The sequence below is a fragment of the Adiantum capillus-veneris genome, chromosome 20 (assembly GCF_014529385.1).
Source record: "Adiantum capillus-veneris isolate H3 chromosome 20, ASM1452938v2, whole genome shotgun sequence".
Taxonomy (NCBI): Eukaryota; Viridiplantae; Streptophyta; class Polypodiopsida; order Polypodiales; family Pteridaceae; genus Adiantum; species Adiantum capillus-veneris.
The window spans coordinates 126,092,286-126,114,894 of NC_140950.1; the positions used below are offsets into that span (position 1 = coordinate 126,092,286).

The following is a 22,609-nucleotide window of genomic DNA, read 5'->3' on the forward strand; positions in this document are numbered from 1 at the left end:
AAGTCTCCATACGGATGATAGAAACTGATTTCTCACAATTAAGCAATGATTGTAAAGTCTCCATAGGGATGATAGGAACTGCTTTCTCACAATTAAGCAATACATAATGAAGTATATTTATTAAATCAAAGACTAAATTGTTCAAGAGAAAAGAAGAAGAAGTGTAGACTGATCATTAAAGGAATCACCTCAAGAGAGACCTTATGAGCCGGGAGGAAATTTAGGAGCAACAGGAGAAGTCTAGGAGAAAATTTAGGGCTAGCATTTACTATGATATCTCTAGTGCAATGATTGACGGCAACCTAAGTCTCGCCTTTTGCACTCTTGTCATCTCTTGCCTCTCATCAGCTCCATGGCATGTGCGCCCCCACAAGCTTTCCAACATGACAAGTAATTGTCGTCTTACTATGTCTGGACTCTGGCGGGTGTCAACCCCCCACTAACGGCACCCACTTTATCTGCTCATATAAACCCTTATCCCTCTCTCTTAGTTCTCGAACACCACTAGCCATCACTTCTTTTTTTCTCTCTCTCTCTCTACCTCTCATTGGTGCACACACCCACTCTTGGCTGTCGTTTGCCACCAACCAGACACACCCTCACTCTCTACAGTAACCAACCAAATCTCTCTCTGGTCGAATATATAGCGCCTACCCTGCAACCTTTTTCCTCTCTCGTCTCATGCAGAATTCTCTCTCTCTCTCTCTCTCTCTCTCTCTATTATCTGCATGGCGTCCCCCACCCAACAACTAGTGGCGTCGCACTCAACCAGATCCGCCAACCACTTACTTAGAACGGTGGGCTACCTACCACCTCTACATGCACATCTTGCACCACCTAGCGGATCACCCACTAAACTCTCCCTCTCTCTCTCTCTTGGGAACCAACCACCCCTGCATACAATATCTAACCCCCACAAACCAGAACGCAAACTTTGGAGCCGCCTCTCTTTTTCTCTCTGCCTCTCGTCATTGCAAAACACGTGGGCACACACCATCATTGTAAACAATGGAAACGCATACGAGAGGAGATGTGGTCTGCACTAATATCTTTGCACTACAATATTGTGGGGCATCCAATTGCACGCAGAAGGGGACCACCCAGTTTGATTGTTCTTTTTATTTTATTTTTATTTTCTTTCTCGACTTGCTCACCAAGTCATTATCTCCCACTGTCTCTATGGTGGTATACAAACCACCAACTCTCTCTCACTCTCTCTCTCTCTTCCCCCTCCCACGACCTCCTGCAGTTGCAACCATTGACAAAGCTCTGCAGTGGCGGACCTAGACGAAGCTCTTCAGTGACCGATGCAATACTTTCTCAGGCTTAAGCAGGTCCTCGTATCCACGGGCATCACGAATTTTTTGCATCTGCTTCCGCCCTTACTCATTATCCTCATAAATCTATCGACAAAGCTCATTTATAATATCGCAGGTACCTCTACGCGCTGCCGCTATCCCAGCCTTTCCAGATCGACTTCTCCGCGTGTGCTTCTCACGCATGCAGCACACCATCTTGAGTAGCACATGCTGAATCTTCTACGAACCCAAACCCCATCTCCCGCTCGTTAGTTGCAGCAACCGTCAACTCTCTCTCATGCATTGAGGCACCCCATCAGACTCTCTCTCTCTTTCACGATCTACCACCAGAGGTGCACATTGACAAAGCTCGACAGCGCGTGCTACAAGACTTTCTCAAACGGTGTCAGGAGCATTGATGATGATTTTATTTCTATTTTTATTTTTATTTTTACTTTGCTTCATTTTATTTTGTACACAGACATTGTATAAGATCAATAGGGATTGTATGAGTGATGTCCCATAAGCCTCTGAAAGATGGTTAATATACCGTTTCATTTCATTTCTCTCTCTCTCTCTCTCTCTCTCTCTCTCTCTCTCTCTCTCTCAACATTGACGATGCATAACCAACTACCCTCCTTCTCACCTACACACCACAAGATCCAATATACTCGTGTAGGTTTATGATCAATGCAATTTGACCATTGAAAGGTTCTCTTGTCAATCATGTGTATCTGTTGCTAACAGAAGGTAGGCAAAGTCTCTGGTAGATTTCCCCCATAAGGCAAGAAATCATGTTTCATTTGGAGATTACAATGAGACTTATATTTCCTTTCATGTCTCATCTCGAGGCACACTCGACTTGTTTATTCGTCTATCCATGGTAGGAAAATTGAAGTTCAATAAGAGAGCTACATGGAGTGCGTCCTTATCACGCCGTCTCCTTGCTTTCTAACTCACCCAGATCATGAGCCCCATGCAATGACATCCTCACATACCTATTGACATCTGATATGTTCAACGTTTTTTTTTTTCCACAAGCGTGTGATTTTTAATTTTCCAAGTAAGTTTTCAAGTTGCCATGGAGAAAGAGGATAATTTCAATGTGACACCCAAGATAGTATGGACAAGTTTCAAAATGATGCAATAGAAAATATAAGACGTACATCTAACAAAAAAAAAAACCTTATTAGTATGTCGTTGTTGTGATTTTCTTTTGGCTTTGCATACTCTCTAGCTGTAATATTCAAGATTTCCTCGTAAAAGTAGTCAAAAATTGAACACCATTTTCTAGTCCTTGGTATGTTCTCATTGTTTCTGCTAGTGAGTCTCTGATATATCACAACATATTTGCTGACCTTCAACCAAAAATAATTTGAAATGAAATTACGATCAAATATGACCATGGTAAGGCTTTACTAAAGCTTTTAAACATGACACAGAGATGATGGTTATGGTATGATTTTGGTTACGGTATGGTTATGGTTTTCCAATTATGGTATGGCACGGAGCTTATGGTCATGGTTTGGCAATCAAGTTATTGTGATGGTTTTGCAATGATGGTATGGAAATCATGGTGTGATTAGGGTTTGACAATCAAGTTATGGTTGTGGTTTGGAAATGATGGTACGGCAATCATGTTATGGTTATGATTTGGCAATCATATTATGGTTAATTATGGTTATGGTTTTGCAACAATGGTATGGTTGCTATGGTTATGGTATAGAAAGTGGGTTATGTTTATGGTTTTGCAATTTTCGAATCATGTTTTAATGATGGCTATAAAATCTTCATGTCGTTGTGCCTATGGTTTGGGAGTTGATGCTATGTTTATGCTTTTGGGAACTTGTCATGATTAAGCTTTTGATTTTCTGCTTTTGTATACACTCGCTCTTTAGCGTTGTTAGGTGTTTTATTGTTGAGAAATTTTGAGATCTCGAATCCGCTTGATGCTTGTCATCGGACATATGGGTGATATACACGTGGTGTGTAAATGTGGATTGTAATTGTTTTTCATCCCGACTCATGTAGACTCAGCACAATCGAAGTTTATATTGGTCGTGCTTCATGCGCAAGTTGTATTTGACACCCATATTCAAAGGTGCTTGCAGTGTTCGCACTTCAATTGTTCTGCTCGTGCCTTAGTTTTTGGGTGCTCTTGAAGTTTTACTTCCTTGGGGGTAAGTATATAGCTTGCGACCAGGTCATTAAGGCAACATATGAGTGATTTAAAAGAAGGGGGGAACTGCTAATGAGAGGGGAGGCCTTGAATTTTGTTTTTTGCAATTAGCCATCGTGGCAAGCAGTTGGGTCCTTGGGTCAACGGGAGTGAAACGGCCCGTGGGAAAAAGAAAGCTCGTGCTCCTAGTTGTGGGACGAGAGGCCTTTAGAGCAGTGTGTGTGTGTGTGGGAGCAACCGAGCTAGAGGTGGGTGGTGGTAGCGCTTCTGAGAAGGTTTGTGTATGAGAGCACCCACCTTGGGGAGAGCATTGTATGTACAATTGGACAGGTTGCAAGTTGATCTGTGATAATTTTCAAGTGCTCCCCACTTTGATGAGTCAAAATAGGTTATGCTATGTATCAGTAGCAAGCAAGGCCATTTGTAGTGATGGAGTGGTGCTTGTGAGAGTTTTTAGCAATAAGGGGTCGTCGTGGCAAACAAAAGGGCGAGCAATCTTGGATTGTGATGTTTTTTTTGAAGTAGAATCTCCCATGGAAAATGCAATAGAGAAGAATCTAGTCTCCTATTGAGTGCATTGGGGGCTTGATATGGAGTTCTATGTCTGCACTACAAGAGGTTGTGTGCTCTTGTGACGGTGTTAGCGACGGAAATACACTGGGTTTTTATAACCCCCGGCGTCACTAAAACCGTCGCTAATAGCGTCCCTACGAGAGCATCGCTATAGGCGTCGCTATATAGAGACGCTCATAGCGACGGTCATAGCGACGATTATACCGACGTTTACACAAAAGTCTATAGCAATGCTCCAGAGCCATAAATAGCGACGGTTATAGCGACGCCCGAGAGAATTTTTTTTTGGTGACAGGGCATTGAATTCCCTGCCACCCTTCAACCATATTGTATTTGATTCACTTTTTTAAAAAAGTGCAAGGGTAGATAATAGACCCAAAATAGTCACCCACAAGACGCATTGTTTGCAAAATTGACAAGCGTAAAATTGACAATTGTACACATCATAGGCAAAATGAATTGATTGGCAAATGTAATAATGACAATTGTACAACATCATAGGCATAAAGAATTGATTGGCAAAATGAACTGTGGTGACAAATGTAATAATAAACATGGTTCAAAAAGACGTATAAAATCCGTCTGATGATACATAAGCTATGAGAAACCCTAAACTAATGCTATCTAGCTACGGCTAAACTGACGTCGTCTAGTCAGACGTCTCATCGCGTCCAAGCGGCGTATCTGTCGGATTCTGCAAAAAAAAGACAATAAGACAGCTTTCTGTAAGTATAAACATATAACGACATTTATAAAACAATACAAAAAATAGAAAAGAGTAAACCCTAATACTAACCATGCCGCCCTGAGAACTGAGAATGTCCATCAGGGCGTTTAAGCCCTTCCTGCCTGCGTACTCGTGCTCGTACGGTGTGGGATCACGTCCTGTCATCGACGACTGTCAAAACATACAAAGATTTCATTATGTTAGAATTAAAAAACTCATAAACCCTAAACTATCGAACATAAAGAGCAATGCTAAAACACTTACAAAATCGGCCTCAAATGATGCCCATCCACCGCTCCCCAAGTGGTGCGAGCTCCCTGCCTCTACTCGCGCTCTGGCTGCATCCTTTTGTTACTTCCACTTGTCGGGATTCTCGCGCGCTGCTTTCTTCGCATTCTTCCAATCTTCTTTGGCCAGCCAATCTGGCCTATTCCACCCATGGTTGATTGCTTTTTGCACTTGGGAATGCTTGTGTTTGCAGTATTCGCGCATTCGAATCTTCATCAGGTCTTCATTGAAGCGCTAATCCCGTGTTGGAACGGGAAACTCATCATGAAGTATGCTGATGACTCTGTTTTTTAAATCACTTGGTACTTCACTCCATTTGTTTAGTATGTAGTGTCTAAACAGCTGAGAGCAAAGACCACGCATGCGCGAGATCACCTTCTTGCCGTCATCATCCATGATGATGCCACCACTGAAGTCGACGGAGTAAGGCAATCCCTCTGGCCGTTGACGCGTGAACCTGGGTGTCCCGGCAGGGGTCTCTAGCGGCGTGTCGATGGGGGTACGGATGTCAGGTGTCTCCACCGGCGTCTGGGCCCCGAAGCGAGGAGTGTCGAGTGGGGTGGCTCCTGGCGGAGTAGGTAGAGGTGTGTAGCTGCTAGGAATAGTCAGCCTCGCAAAACCTGGCGTAGATGGCGATGCTGTGGCTGGTGTGGGGGCGGGCAAAGAAGGGGAGGGTAAAGAGCCTCGTCGAACACGAGGCGGTGTGGAGGCATTGGCGGCGGAATCCCCACAACAACCGCCACCGCCACCACTAGAGCGCCGGTGTCTAGACGAGTGTGAAGCTCGTCTCGTCGATGCCGAAGCTTCGGAGCGCGCCAAATGCTCCGAAAGAGAGGGAGATGCGTATGGAGTAGGAACGTGCGATGATGCGCCAGAGCGATGACGCTCCACGTACTACTGTCTCTGCTGCAGTGACAAAGAAGAAAGAAACTCCTCATCATCCTTACCTGCATTAAACACACGAATATTTAAACTTAATATTGAATGAATAGAGTAGACAATGACGCAAAGACCATTAAATACAATAACGTAATGACGCATATAAATACAATGAAGCAATGAATTGAGTGATAGAAGAGGCAAGTCGAAAACTCATAATTTTCAATCAAAAGATGTGAGCGCGAGTAGAAAAGAGCGTTATACACCATGGAAGGTACTTAGAGAGCCAGATCTTTTACAACACGGAGCAAAATTGTTCAAATACAATATTTGTGGCTTTAAGAGATCTCTCTCTCATCCTCGCATAACTCAGCATAACTTCCTATATCTATATAGAGCTCTCCGTTTAAACACATATCCTCTGTTTCATTTTGTAGCTCCTTTGCATGCACCCCATATAGAGTAGTAGCATCTTGATGCTCATCTGGCACCACCGCAGCGGCTTCTGATTGAGCATCTTCTCGGATCTCCTCCATTGATGCCGTTGTGATTGGCACATGGTAGCCTTCATACGTCCTTGCACTACGAGGGGCTACCTCTATGACGTACCACCAGTTTGATGTAGACTTTGTAGGATGAAATATTACCTGCCAGAGCCACATAACTTACATGAGAGCTTTCAAGCACATAACTTGTAAAAGGGGGATGTTAACTATTTACATACTTACTTGTTCGCAATGCTCGGGTAGTACGAAAGTGTCTCTTAGGTCAGTCCATTTCTTACTAGAATCCACCTCAAGAAAACCAGACTCTCCTCTACGCACAGTAGCGTTGCGACCCTCCATGATTATCTTGAACCATTGCACATCGAACAAGTCGACAAAAAATCCTCTGTAATCGATCCTCAAAATCTCTTGTAGCGTGCCAAAGTAAGTGAGTTCCGCCACCACAGGATCTGCATCAGAGGAACGTTGTCGACTAGACTGTTCAAATTTTGCCATGATTCCACAATCTTGAGTAAAACGCTTTTTGTCGATCTGTTCCACCCTAAAATGTCGACCTTTACACCATGCTGCTGTGTATGACTTATACTACAACGACAATAGATTATGAGTGGCCGTTCAAACGTTTAGAAATAAAGTCACTAGCTAGTCTTACATTGCAAACTTACCTTGGTCGCGCAACCCCGAAAGTACTCCTACTCTTCCTCAGTCACTTCGTCACCGCATTGTTGTGCGCTTTTCAATTGGTTGTGCAACCATCTTAAGCTCACGAATGTTGGTAGGCTCTCCAGAACCGTCGGATAGTGCATTGGTGGTCGTCTTCCCCGTCTCCACTCGATTCGTGTCCTTTGTCGCTCTTGCTTTGCATCCTCATATTGTGAAATCCACTTTTGCATCACTGGATTGTGAAGCATGCAAAATCGGTTGATTTTAGCCTCTAGATCTTCTGTCATCTTCTTCTCAACATCGAGATTGCACATGACAATCCCAGATATGGGCTCATCATCTATGGTTCGCCATAGCGTGTCCCGAGCTTTATCAAATCCGTCTAGCCACTCTCCAATGTACACTAGGGACTCTGATACCAACCAACCTTCTGCCATGCTACCCTCCGGACGTGCCTTTTGACGCACATATCCCTTAAGCGTTTTCATGAAACGTTCTAAGAAGAACATCCATTTGGAATGAACTGTGCCAGCTATTTCCACCTCATCAACTATGTGAACAAGAAGATGCACCTGAATGGTTAGCATGGTAGTAGGAAAATGTTTCTCAAACATGCACACAAGCTCCGCAGCATTTAGTTTGGCGAATGGTATGGAGTCTACGTTGATCTCCTTTTGTGAGATCCATTGCACCAGCTTTGCAAGTTTGTAGATTGTGTTACGGATGTCGAGAGACAAACATCCCTCAATGGCAACCGGTAAAATAAACTGTAAAGTATGTGCAGCAATGATATTAAAGTCCACATTGTATGCAATGATATTAAAGTCCACTATGAACGTACCTGACACATTTTATGCCAATCGTGTGACTTCAAACCGGTAAGCTTTCTTTCTTTAGTAAAACACGTTCGGAGCGAGTGCATTATGCCAGTGGGGGTTCGCAAAGATCGAATGGTCTCTTTTACTTTGCGTTCTTGGGCTCCTGTGAAAATCCATGGTGCTTTAGGGAGTTTTATCGATCCATCAGACGCTGTTTGCGGCCAATATTGCTCCATACAATCCACATTTCTAAGGTCAACTCTGGCTCCCAAAGTATCTTTCTTGCCGGTCAGATGGTCCCATAGTAGATTACCCACATTCTTGAATATGTGCATTGGATCGAGCAAGTGATTGATCATGAGTCGGGGCCAATATGGTAACTCGTACCATAGAGATAGTCTCTTCATCCCTGGAGGCAATCCGTCATCGCACATCTCCTTCTGCTCTAACCATGCTTGTGCAGACATCCTTGGTGGCTCTCTTCCCAAAAAGCCGTTGCGTAACACATGATTCTCTGGAAGATACGCTTGATGACCTTCGTAGATTTGCTTCTTCAGTGAGGGCGCCCTACGTGCATTCAGTCTAGGTCCACATGTGACACATGCTCTGTATCCGCTTGTTTGAAGCCCTGCATGTATACACATGATAATAGATCAACTATGGGAAAAAACAAGATTTACAGTGTCTGAGTGAGGAGTGTCAATAGATCACCTGAGCATTCTGTTAGCCCGGGATAGTCATGCATGGTCCACATTAGAATGCCTCTGATCAAAGCATTCCGTCATCCTGTGTGTTAGCTGATATCCACCACCTCTATGCCAATCCACAATTGTTGTAGCTCTTCCAATAGTGGACGAAGATACACATCCATATTCTCCACTTTATATCGCCCTGGCACAATTAAGCTTAGCCATAGGTGTCCCTTCTTCGTAGTCAACCACGGGGGAATGTTGTAGTTGACGATGACAACGGGCCATACACTGTAAGATGTTGATCTTTGACCAAATGGATTTACGCCATCCATAGCCAGGCCTAAGCGCAAATTTCGAGCTTCCCTGGCAAAATCCGACCATGTTCCATCTATATGTTTCCAGGCTGCGCAATCTGCAGGAATTCGTAGCACAACATCCGAAGATTTATTCTCCTCATGCCATGATGCTAGGGCGGCCATGGACTTACATTCGAAGAAATGCTTGATGCGAGGAAGCAGAGGAAAATGTCGCAAAACCTTTTGTGGAATTTTTGTCCCGTGGAGATCTACTCGATATCTTTCGGAATCACATTTCAGACACTTCTCCATGTCTATGTATTCTCCTCTAAAAAGAATGCAGTCATTAGGACAAGCGTGGATAGAATTATAATCCATCCCTAAGTTTCGCAAAATCTTTCTTGCTTCAACTCGGGAGTCCGGCATCACATTGTCAGCTGGTAGTATGTGCTCTTTAAGCAATCTACACAACATAAAAGTACGATACAGTCGTGTGAAAATCTATCAGATCATTATACATTTAGAGTTTTATTAAAGTAAACTAATTGTAATAGATCACCTGAAAAGCGCTGTGATGCTAGTGTCACTCCATCCAAACTTTGCCTGCATGTTGAGAAGAACCAAGAGTGCTTTCAATCTAGACATACGTGCTCCATTATACAATGGCGTATCGGCTTCACTTTTCATATCATCATAGATAAGCCTTTCTGAATCCATGATCGTCTCGATCATTTCATCAATCTCGGGCTCAAACATTGCCTCGTTGGGAATGTGCTCTGCATGATCATCCCCCGAGCTGTCAGAGGCTACATCTTGTGGCCTCACATATGCTGCTTGACCAAAGCGCCTGCGAACACGTCTATTGGGTTGCAAGATTGCTGCTTGTTGGCCAACGTCAGAGTCCGACGAGTTATAATTGGCAACAACTCGATCTATAATAGATGGATCGACCTCGCCAAATTCGCGAACGTGCTGCAAAGAAACACGTCTTGTCCATCGCACATCATGCTTGCATTGATTACAAGGACATAAGAACCTCGTTGAGAGATAGGTGTTTCGGTTGGACGGTCCCACATCCTCGTCACTACTCATAATGAGGATAAAAATCTTATAACCTGGACAACAAATTTAATATTCTATTGGCATTCTTCGTCTTATCTCTCTCTCTCTCTCTCTCTCTCTCTCTCTCTCTCTCTCTCTCACATTCTCTAGTCATGTCCAATCCCCGCACACCTCGGTCTAGAGGTGCACAGAGATCAGAACCACCGGGTTATAATCTCGTCTTTATTGGTCAATACCTATATTTGTGGGTACAAGAAATCTACAGACCCACGTCTACATGATACTGCATGTAGTGGAAAAAACCCCTTTGACTCTTCTTTAGCTGTAGCACTTCACAACATCTTAACATCTTTTCACAGTAGATCTTTTCACTGTTCGTCTAACTCTAAACTCTAAACCGTAAGTAATTCTTGCGTGGACTCGATCTAACGTAAATAAGCGTAAATCTAAATAAACGTAAATCTAACTAAAAATAAACCTAAATCTAATTTAACGTAAGTCTACATCTAACCTAATCTTTAACGTCTTTTGGGATAGTTTCCTACGACGTTAAAACTCTCTTCTTCTTGTGTGTGTGTGTGTGGGTAAACCTAAATAAACCTAAGTCTAATCTAATATAACATAAATCTAAATCTAACGTAAATTATGTTATATTAAAAACAAAGCACTAAACTAACAGGGATTATAAGAACCTTAAAACTGATTTAACACATAATTTTTCACATAACTTGGCAAGAGTTGGCATTCTCATCACTAAAGATGTGAGAGTTAACTTCCGGCGGTGACGCTGCCTCATCTCCATCCACATCTGACGATAGCAATTGGCCCTTTGGACCGTTCTTGCTCTTGTTACTAACTTTGAAGTTGCTGTTGAATGACTAGAAGTTGTCTAGATGGTCATTGTCGAGGATGTAGTGACTCTTGCCGCCCTGAAGATCCACCTTCTTCCCTATCTTCCGAAGACATTTCACCAGTACGTTTGGATCGACGGAGCCCACCATGAGTGAAGGCAGCAATATCCTATATTCCATTGAGGGCTTTCTTCACCAGCTTCATGCAGGCATCGCAGTCTATGGAGACCTAAATCTAATCTAATATAACGTAAATCTAAATCTAGTGTAAATAAACGTAAATCTAACTAAAAATAAACCTAAATCTAATCTAATTTAACTTAAATAAACCTAAATCTAATTTAACGTAAGTCTACATCTAACCTAATCTTTAACGTCTTTTAGGATAGTTTCCTACGACGTTATAACTCTCTTCTTCTTGTGTGTGTGCGCGTGTGTGGATGTGTGTGCCAATAAAAAGAGATAAATGGTATAACCTTTCTGTCACCCATGCCAAGTATGATAGATTGGTTATGCCATTTCCCTCTTGAATAATAGGTCTTGAGTTCAACTCCTCATCGGCTAGATCTTTAGCTAGGTCTTTTAATTTTAATTAGTTTCCTACGACGTTAAATTAGTTTCTCTCTCTTTCTCTCTCAATGTGTGTACGTTTTTTTGTTTATGCATGTTTTCTCTCTCTTTTCCTCTCTCAATGTGTGCGTTTTTTGTTTATGCATGTTCTCTCTCTCTTTTCCTCTCTCAATGTGTGCGTTTTTTGTTTATGCATGCTCTCTCTCTCTTTTGCTCTCTCAATGTGTGTGTGCATTCTTTGTTTATGTATGTGTGTGTGCGTTTTTGTTTATGTTTGTACTCTCTCTCTCTCTCTCTCTCTCTCTCTCTCTCTCTCTCTCTCTCAAAAACACTATGTGTGTGTGTGTGTGTGTGTGTGTGTGTGAGAGAGAGAGAGAGAGAGAGAGGGAGAGAGAAAGAGGGGAAGGGAACATGAGAGTGAGGAGAGGGAAGGAGCATACCTGGCTCTCCTTCCTCTCCTCGTGTGTGTGTGTGTCTGTGTGTGTGTGTGGAGAAGAAAGAGATAGAGAGAGAGAGAGGGAGAGTGTTACCTGCTCCTTCCTTGAGGGCGCCGAAAAACTCAGATCTAAGATCTGAGTTTTTTAGGGCTCTCTGTTATTTTTTTAGCCCAGCCGGCATCGCTATGAGCGTCGCAAATTTACTTGTAAATTTGCGACGCTCATAGCGACGCCGGGAATTTTTTTTTTGAGCGTCGCTAATATGAATAGCCTCTTGTAGTGTGTGAAAACATGGCAGCAGGGTTTTGATGAGCCAGTAATAGACTTGCCTATTGGAAGGTCTTTAAAGGAAGGTGAGCCCACCTTAGTATGCCAAAATGCTAAAGGATTCCTATGGAAGTAGGGTTTTAATAATGCAAATCCTTTAGAAGAGGTTCTTGTGAAATGGGCCTACCTTACCAGCAGAGGTAGGGTGTCTTTTTTATACGGTTGTCTTGGCTGTTTTTGATGCTGGATATGTCCAATCAATGAGTGGGTTGAGTTATAGAGTGTCATGGTTTTCTCTACCAAAAGTTTTTCATGGTTTTGGTGCCCGCCCACTGAGGATCTTCCTCTAGTATCTTCAGGTTTTGTGGATTGGATGTATGTATATGATGAGAAACTTGTCCAGCAAAAACAACAGCAAATGGATGCAAATTTGATTTATGATGTGAGATTTTGTGGGAGGAAAGATGAAGATGTACAGTCATGGGTGGCTTTAGCTGGTGATAAGGATAGAGCCAATTTCATGACAATCTTCCTATACATGTGCAATATAGTTGGTAATTGATGAAGGTTGCATTTCTGAAGCATTATGTGGAGCTTGAGGTGCTAGCCATGCATTCTCGATACTTTAATGATACAGGTGAGGAATGCATAAAATCTTGGATTGCATGAGTGGAAGAAGAGATGTTGCAACTTTGCATTGTAGATGATGGGGCAAAAGGAGACTTTGCTTCTCAAAGGCTTTCTTCTTATGCTTTTGTCTTTATGCATATGCTTCCTGATGATTGGCACCATAGTTGATTGGCTTTGAAGTTTTCACTGCCGATGCTTTACTAGAATCTGCCGAAGTCTCAAGATTCAATAGAAATGGCTTTTGTTGTTGCTTTTGAGTCTATACAAGATGAGTTTGGGAAAATGGTACGGAGCCGGATTGAATATGTTGCTTATGATATAAATGACTTATATGTGGATAGCAATTTTCCTATGAATCATGCAATGAGAGATCCTTGCGTTATGACTGTTTCATGCAGGATGAATGTTGATGATGAACATTCTGAGAGTGGATATATAGTAGTGAATGCGAATCTGAAGGTAGTAGTGTGGATTTGACATTTGATACCTTATTTGATGGTGTATCACTTAATGAAGCATTTGCTGATGGATATTTCTCATGCGATGAGTCTATGGTGTTTGACCTTTCTCCGTTCATGAGGGACATCAAATATTTAAAACAAAAATGACCTGTTGAAATCTGTGTATGCAATAGAGGAAAGTCTGTTGTGGAATCCTCTGATGAGAATAAAGATACATGCATAGAAGTAGATACGAAAAGTTTATAAATTAACGGATCAGCCTCTTTGAGCTATGTTGCAGAATATTTACCTACAAGAAAATCCATGGTGCTCTTGTTGAGATGCAGAGAGAAAGAGAGAGAGACGAGACAAGAGACACACCATATACGCTCCCAAAGACTGATTCATATTGAGGACAAGATACAAATATATAGGTGAGACCAAGTTGAGTAGAGTGAGCCATATATAGCTCCAACACCCCCACTCAAACAAAGGTCTCTAGCTTTGGATGAAAAAACCCTTGGGGAGTTCAAGGGAAAAACCCAAGCCCCTATACAATGTGAAAATATGAACCAACGATGATGATGTGAAAGTGAATTGTGCATCTATGTACAAATATTCAAGTGACTTAGAGATCACAATGTGCAAATGTGGAGTGTGCATAGTGCATGGTACCTAAAAGATTACAATGTCATATGTACGAAGCTATTACAATAGCAAAGAAGCTAATCTAGAAAGAGTGAGGTCGAAGCAACTCCAAGCTCCGAGCGCAAGAGGATGAAACGTGACTCGTTGAGGCCTTTGGTCAAAATGTCTGCAATCATCTGGTCACTTGGACAATGTTCAACCATAATGGTTCCTTTGCGTACTTCATACCTGACATAATGATAATGGACAGCAATGTGCTTTGACTTATTATGTTGAACATAGTCTTTTGCAAGACTAATAGCACTTTGGCAAGGGTGTGCTAGAAAGAGGAGCGTGACCAATATCAACCAGCATTTGTCGAAGCCAAATCAACTCACGAGCTGCAAGTGATGCCGCAACATATTCTGACTCAGTCGTAGAAACTGCAACACAACGTTGTTTCTTGCTAGTCCAAGAAACAAGACAACCATTTATAAAGAAGCAATTTCCACTAGTAGATCGCATAGATAAATGTGAGCTTGCCCAGTCTGCATCTGTGTAACCCAAAAGAGAAAGAGATTGCATAGAATCCGATGTGAGTTGTCGTCGATAGACTAAACCAAAATCTGTAGTGCCTTTCAAGTATTTCAACACACGCTTTGCAGCAGACCAATGCTTAAGAGAAGGACATGCAAGATGTTGTCCAAGATAGTTAGCAGCAAATAGAATATCAGGACGAGTGTTCATGCCAACAAACTGAAGACATCCAATCAAGTTAGCATAAGGTTGATTTGTCACAAGTTGACCGCCATTGTCAGAAGTGTTCTTCGTAGAGCTTGCAAGACAAGGTGTGTTGGCTGAATGTGCAGATTCCATACCAAATTTTTGAATAGTATCTGCAATAAACTTTGACTGTCGAAGGAATAAAATACCTTTTGTACGGTTCCGTTGGATTTGAATCCCAAGACACGAGTGAATCTCTCCAAGATCCACCATATCAAATGCAGAAGACAATAACTTTTTCACTTGCTGAAGAAATCCCAAATCATTGGAACCAAGGATGGTATCATCCACATAAAGAGCAAGAATCACAAAATTGCTACCTTGGCGTTTTATGTATAAGTTGGGGTCTGACGAGCAAGAGATGAATCCTTTAGAGGTGAGAAAAAGATCAAATTTTGTATACCAGGCTCGCGAAGCTTGTTTGAGACCATATAGTGCCTTATGGAGTTGAGCAACAAGGTCTTCTTTACCTGGAATAACAAACCCTTCTGGTTGTTCCATATAAATTTCCTCTTCCAAGTCACCATTAAGAAAAGCAGTTCGCACATCCATTTGATGAGCTTCTAAATCAAATTGAACAGCAAATGCCAATAAAACTCGAACACTTGTAATGCGAACAACTGGTGAAAAGGTCTCTTGATAATCAACACCAGCTACTTTGGAATAACCTTTTGCAACTAAACGCGCCTTGAACTTGTCAAAAGATCCATCTGCTTTTACTTTTGTCTTATACACCCACTTACATTTAATAGCTGTACGACCAGGAGGTAATTCAGTTAGTATCCATGTACCTTTAGAGATAAGAGAGTCGTACTCTGCTTCCATAGCCTCTTGCCATTGATCCTTTTGTGGTGAAGAGATAGCTTCATCATAAGTAATGGGATCTTCGGAAGTACAAAAACCATTATCAGCAATATCGTCATCATAAACATGACATGAGCCATGTTCAAAATCAATAGGCAGATCAACAAAAATATCAATATCATCATTGGCGACATTCGGAATGGATGGTTGTGAAGAGAAAAGTTTCTCTATAGGAAGAGTTTCATCTTCTGAAAGAAATGGAAAAGCTTGAAGCAATGATTTAGTATCATCAGAATCATCCATGGACCATGAGCCTCCCATAAGCTGTTCGTTAAAAGTAGCATCACGATTCACAATTACTTTCTTGGAGGAAGGGTCATAGAATTTGTAGCCTTTGGAAGTGTGAGAATATCCAATAAAAATAACTTTAAGACCAGGAGCATCAAGCTTTGTTCGTGTTTCTTTGGGAACATGAATATAAGCAATACATCCAAAGGTTCGAAAATGAGATACAGAAGGAATGTCACCTGTCCATGCTGTGATGGGTATCTTACCAGAGGGTGCAGTAGTAGGAAGATGATTCTGAATAAATACTGCTGTCAAAGTAGCTTCAGCCCAAAAAACACGAGATAAACCAGAATGAATCAGCATACATCTTACAGCATTGAGAATAGTGCGATTCTTTCGTTCAGCAACTCCGTTCTGTTGAGGCGAATATGGAATAGTGTGTTCATGATGAATTCCACTGTCAGCACAGTAACTCACAAACTCTCGAGAAACATATTCGCCTCCATTGTCACTACGAAGCTTCTTAAGGCGACGACCAGTTTGAAGTTCCGCAGCCTTGTGGAATTGTTTGAAAACAGATAAGGCTTCAGATTTTTGTCTAAGTAGAAATACAGTCGTATACCTTGAGAAATCATCAATGAAAGTAATGAAGTAGCGATATTGTGATCTCGAAGAAGGTAGAGGTCCACATATATCAGTATGAACAAGATCCAATATGTCATGAGAATGAGTTGTATTTGAAAGAGGAAAGGGTTTGCGATTGTGTTTCCCAAGAGCACAAAATTCACAAATTCCCATATGAGGATGGGCTTTAAGATCCATGCCATGAACAAGATCACGACGTTGAAGATCAAGGAGTTTTGAGAAATCAGCATGAACAAAACGGTGATGCCATACTTTGCAATCATGATCACCTGGAGGAGTGACAACATTTGCTACAGCATCGTTGAGAGAGAGTTCAAACAAATTACCATTTCGAGGAGCAGTGGCTATAGTCTGTCCATCTTTCTCAATTCGGCATTTGGTATGATCAAATCCAACAAACAGACCAAGATCAACAAGTCTAGCAACTGAAAGAAGATTATGTTGAAGATCTGGTACATGTAATACTCCTCGCAAAATTCGAGTGGAAGAAGATAAGGTACCAAGATATAAGTCTCCAATACCCTTTACTTGACAAGTAGTATCATCAGCAAGATAAACAACACGTTGAACTGGTAGTGGATGATAGTTATGGAGCCACTTAGACTGATATGTCATATTTCCTGTAGCACCAGAATCGACAATAAAAAGTGATCCATCGCGTACATGAAGTATTCTGTCTGGAGCAACTGAACATAGGACGCAGCTTGTTTCTGGTACAATGTTGTTTCCATGTTCAGTAGCATATGCTCTATTCCGATCTGTGTCGAATCGACGCTTATAGCACATATGAGTGGGATGATCAGATCGTCCACAATATTCACAAGAAGAAGAAGAAGAGTCTCTAGATAAACGTGGTTGTTTTGTGGTAATATTGTGTTCTTCATCATATTGACGTGCCCAACAATCATCTTCAGTATGGCCATTTCTGTTGCAGTAAGAACATTGCTTATTATGAAATTTGAGACGAGAGAAAATATTACCGCGACGGCCACCTCTGCGGTTTCCTCGTTGAAATGGACGCCTTCGAGCATAAAAAGCCCGTTCCATCTGTTGTGACTCACTCTCCTCGTGTGAAATCATAGCTGTATCATGACTAGCATTACGACGTTCTTGACGTTGAGAGTATTCAATTAAAGACATGCAGGCTTGGTCGAAATCAAGACCATCTTTATTAGAGAGAATAGTAACAATGTTATCATAAGAAGAGTCCTTCACCGTATCAAGGAGAAGTGTAATCAGTTGCTTTTGTGGAACAGGATCACCGGCAGCAGCAAGTTGATTAATAATAGATTTGAAAGATTCAATATGTCCCGTCATGGCAGTACCAACTTCATATTGTAACTTGTTAAGCAACCCTCTCAAATAAAGTATTTCTGTGACAGATTTCTTCTGAAAGTTTGCAATAAGGTACTTCCATACGTCGTGGGAAGTAGGCAGTTCGTACATATCAAGCAAAAGGGAATCAGTAAGAGCAGAAAGAATATACCGACGAGCTGCTTTATCACGTCGTTGCCAATCCGTATAGGCAACATTCCAATCTTCAAATATAGGTCCTTCAGTGATAAGCACGTTATCATTATCAGTATCAACAGGCTGAGGCGGACAAACACAATTTCCAAGAACAACATCGGAGAGTTCATCGCCTTCAAGAATTAACAACATCTTTGCTTTCCAGCCTGGAAAACCTTGACCTTGGAAAGGAGGAACAGAACGCTGGCCAGAAGGAAAGCCGTTGACGAGAATATTCATAGCCATATCTTGTTGCGAGAAGACGTATAAGATAAGATCGCAGAATTTGCACACCATATATGGTGAAGGCCGCAATTGAGAATGAGAGAGATATGAGGACTGCGTTCTTTCAACGATAAACGTAAGAAGGACGCTCAAGGAACTTCCAAAGATGTGAGAGACGTCACTCAAAAAGGGCAGGGTAAAGGAGACGTTAATAATAAAAGAGTCCTCAAAATAGAGTGGCGTGAGACGCAAGATTGACGGCCAGAATATGAATAGCGAAAAGCTAAATCTTCTCGAAAAAATTAACGCCAAAATAAGAAAAACGATCGCGGACGCTTCACGAAGAAGTAGGACGAAGAAAGCTGCGTCAAGCTCGATTGCAGTAAAAACAGCATAACTTTCTGCTGCGAACTCCGATTGACGCAAACCTAGAACTCAAATCGAAGAGCTCGAGGAGACGAACAAGTTTTGGATGAAAAGTGCCATTGCGCTACGTTCCATTGCGCTTTTCCCGTTTCTCCAAATTTTGAGCAGAACAGCAAGAAAAATTGAGATGAAGTTCAGGGTGTCATCAACAAGAAAACGTAATCAACAATTAGATTGATTAGCAATAAACGTCACACAAAACACTAATCATATTCTTCTTAACACAAAACAACCACAATTAACAAGAATCAATGCTCAAAAATAAAATTTGTAGCAATTTTTGAATCTTACATGCAAATCGCATACACATACTTTTTTGTCACCATGAATTGAATCGGCGCATGATCGTTATTGCTCTGATACCATGTTGAGATGCAGAGAGAAAGAGAGAGAGACGAGACAAGAGACACACCATATACGCTCCCAAAGACTGATTCATATTGAGGACAAGATACAAATATATAGGTGAGACCAAGTTGAGTAGAGTGAGCCATATATAGCTCCAACAGCTCTTGTTGATGCATGTGATGATAACGTTGAAGTAATGTCTATAGATGAGAAACTTCTTTCATATGATAAGGAAGCTCTTGAACTCGGTTGTGGGCACCATAGTCCCGCATGCAAAGGTTTTGACATTCATGCAATTGTAGGGTCTTCTTGGATGCAATGTATGGATGCGGTTTGCTGATGATGAGGATGGTTGGGGATTCGATGAACCCATGATGGAAGATGACATGTATATGAGCAGTTATGTCCAAAAGGCTCACGAGAGGTTGCGAAATCTGAAAATTCAGAGAGAGGTTGAGAAAATGCAGCATGTGTTGAGGAAAGCTTATAGCGTTGATGCTCTTGCTGAAGATCTTTTGCTTGGTTCAGAGAATAAGCTTAGAGAAAATAGCATCACTGATATGGACATAGGGGGTTTGGTGCATCCTTTTGCCGAGGAGACACAGATTGGCATGTATGCAAGTAGGGAAACTATGAAGGCCAATAAGGAAGTAATGCTGGGTGAGAGGGTAATGGTTTATACACATGTTCAAGAAATAGATGCGTCTCTCTACGTTGCTGACATGACATGATTTTCTCCTCATGGACCTTGGGCATATTGCAAGCATCTTGTGTTTGATAAGGGACAATCTATGTTTTTTGGCAATATGTGTGAACACTACACTTTGTGGCCTTTTGATTCTGGTGGCTACTAACATATGCTAGCTGATAGGCTCTATGTACATACTATAATTATTGCTTATCTTTAGTATGTTATGTGCTATGTACATATCATATCAACAAGTGCATGATGTTTCCTTATGTAGCTTCTAACCAGGACACCTCATGGAGTATGAATGGAGGCCATCTCTGGCCCTTGTGAGCAGATTCTGTCGGTCACTGTTGTCTACACAAGTACTGGGAAGGGAAAACCTGATTACTTGGCAGCAGTGGATGTCTATTCACATATCATTTTCAGGTTACTTGTCAGTCATTTGGAGGATGAATTGCACCATACACACTAGAATGCATGCAGTTCCTGCTATGGGGATGCTTCTGTACAATGTTAATTTCTTATTCTTCCTTGTCTCATATCAAGCATAGTTTATGTTGTTGATACTCCTAAGAATCCAAAAGCACCCATCCTGCATAAATTTGTGGAGCCTCAAGAAGTCGTAACAAAGATAGGCATGGCATATCCTCATACATCTCATTGTTTAGCGGATGGAACAATCATGATATCCTGCCTCAATGCCAAGGATAATAATACTGAGGGAGCTGGGTTTTTACTCCTCAATCCGAATTTTGATGTCTAGGGAAGATGGGAGAGACGAGAACATAGTCCCCACTTTGGGTATGATTTTTGGTATCAGCCTCGTTATAAAACAATGATCAGCTCATCATGGGGGGCTCTTTTTGCCTTTATAAAGGGATTCAACCCCCAACATATTGCCGATGGCTTATATGGGTTCCATCTCTTTGTTTATGACTGGCCAGATGACACTTTGAAGCAAACTTTGGATCTTGGAAATACAAGATTGATAACTTAGAAGTAACATTTTTACATAATCCTAAAAAAGCGGCTAGTTATGTGGCATGCGCATTGATCAGCACAATGGTTCAGTTCTACGAGGCAGATGATGGAGCTTGGGATCACCATGTTGCCGTAACAATCCCAACTTTGAAAATAAAGAACTGGGTGCTGCCTAAAATGCAAGGGATTATGACAGATTGTATGATCTCTTTGGATGATAGATACCTTTACTTTGTGATTTGGCTCCATGGAGGACAATACAATATTGAGGACTCAGAAAATCCATTACTTACACGGAAGTTGTGGGTAGGTGGTTCCTTCCACCAAGGGAGCAGTGTCTTCAAAATTGAGGAGGATGGAAGTCTCTCTCAAACCAATATTCCAAAAGTGAAGGGAAATCCATCACAAGGGGGCCCCAAATGATACACCTCAGACTTGATGAGAAGCGCCTTTATGTGTTCAACTCATTGTTTAGTGCTTGGGACAAGCAGTTTTATCCTGATCTTGTTGATCAAGGATCCCATATATTGCAGATTGATTGTGACACAGAGAAGGGAGGCTTGTCCATCAATCATGAATTTTTTGTGGACTTTGGGAAAGAGCCAGAGGGGTTAGCTCTTGCGCACGAGGTCCATTACCCTGATGGAGACTGCACATGTGCCATCTTAGTGTGTTGATGGGAGGAGGAGCTATGATACAGATGGGAAAAATTAAAAGGAAAGGTGGCACTATGAAGATGTTTCGCTGTCTTAACACTAAGGATCAAATTCAAAGACAATCATGTGTATTGTGTCAGATTGAGTCACATGTATGCACTCTCGTGGCCTCGACTGAACTTTGAGAATTTAAGAGGATGTGGAAGGAGAACACTTTCATTGTTCTTGAATGCTGCCGCTGAGCATGAATGCTCTAGCAAGCTAGGGGGGTTGGCAAACTATGTTAGGTGTTTTTTTGTTGAGAAATTCTGACATCCCGAATACGCTTGATGCTTGTCATCGGGCATATGGATGATATACATGTGGTGCGTAAATACTTATTGTAGTTGTTTTTCATCCCGAATCATGTAGACTCAACACAATCCGAGTTTACATTGGTCGTGCTTCAAGGATTTTTTGGTTTCCATGCGCAAGTTGTATTTGATGCCCATATTTAGTGGTGCTTGCAATGCTCGCACTTCAATTGATCGGCTTATGCCTCAATTTTTTTTGTGTTCTTGGAGTTTTACTTCTTTGGGGGTAAGTATATAGCATGCCACTAGGTCATTAAGGCAACATATGAGTGATTTAAAAGAAGGGGGGGAACTGATTATGAGAGGGGAGGCCTTGAAAAACGTTTTTAGCAATTAGCCATCATGCCAAGCAAAGGGGCAAGCAGCTGGGTCCTTGGTCAGCGGGAGTGAAATGGCCCGTGAGAAAAAGAAATCTCGTGCTCCTAGATGTGGGACGAGAGGCGTGTAGAGCAGGGTGTGTGTGTGTGTATGTGTGTGGGAGAAACTGAGATGGAGGTGGGTGGTGGTAGCGCTTTTGAGAAGGTTTATGTGTGATAGAACCCACCTTGGGGAGAGCATTGTATGTACAATTGGACAGGCTGTAAGCTGATCTATGATAATTTTCAAGTGCTCCCCTCTTTGATGAGTCAAAATAGGTTTTGCTATGTATCATCAGCAAGCAAGGCCATTTGTGGTGATGGGGTGGTGCTTGTGAGAGTTTTTAGCACTAAGGGATCGTGGTGGCAAGCAAAAGGGCGAGCAATCTTGGATTGTGATGTTTTTTTCGAAGCATAATCTCCCATGGAAAATGCAATAGAGAAGAATCCAGTCTCCTATTGAGTGCATTGGGGGCTTGATATGGAGTTCTGTGTGAAAACATGGCAGCAGGGTTTTGAGGAGCTAGTAGTAGACTTGCCTATTGAAAGGTCTTTAAAAGAAGGTGAGCCCACCGTAGTATGCCAAAATGCTAAAGGATGCCTATGGAATTAGGGATTCAATAATGCAAATCCTTTAGAAGAGGTTCTTGTGAAATGGGCCTACCTTACCAGCAGAGGTAGGGTGTCTTTTTTATACGATTGTGTGTCTGTTTTTGATGCTAGATATGTCCAATCAATGAG

At 41.8% G+C, this 22,609-nt stretch overlaps 2 pseudogenes; both read left to right on the forward strand.

The window, feature by feature from the left end:
- The first annotated feature begins 19,826 nt into the window (after positions 1 to 19,826).
- LOC147433209 (selenium-binding protein 3 pseudogene) lies at positions 19,827 to 20,285 on the forward strand (annotated as a pseudogene).
- Positions 19,827 to 21,180, forward strand: LOC147433210 (selenium-binding protein 3 pseudogene; annotated as a pseudogene).
- The last annotated feature ends 1,429 nt before the right edge of the window (positions 21,181 to 22,609 follow it).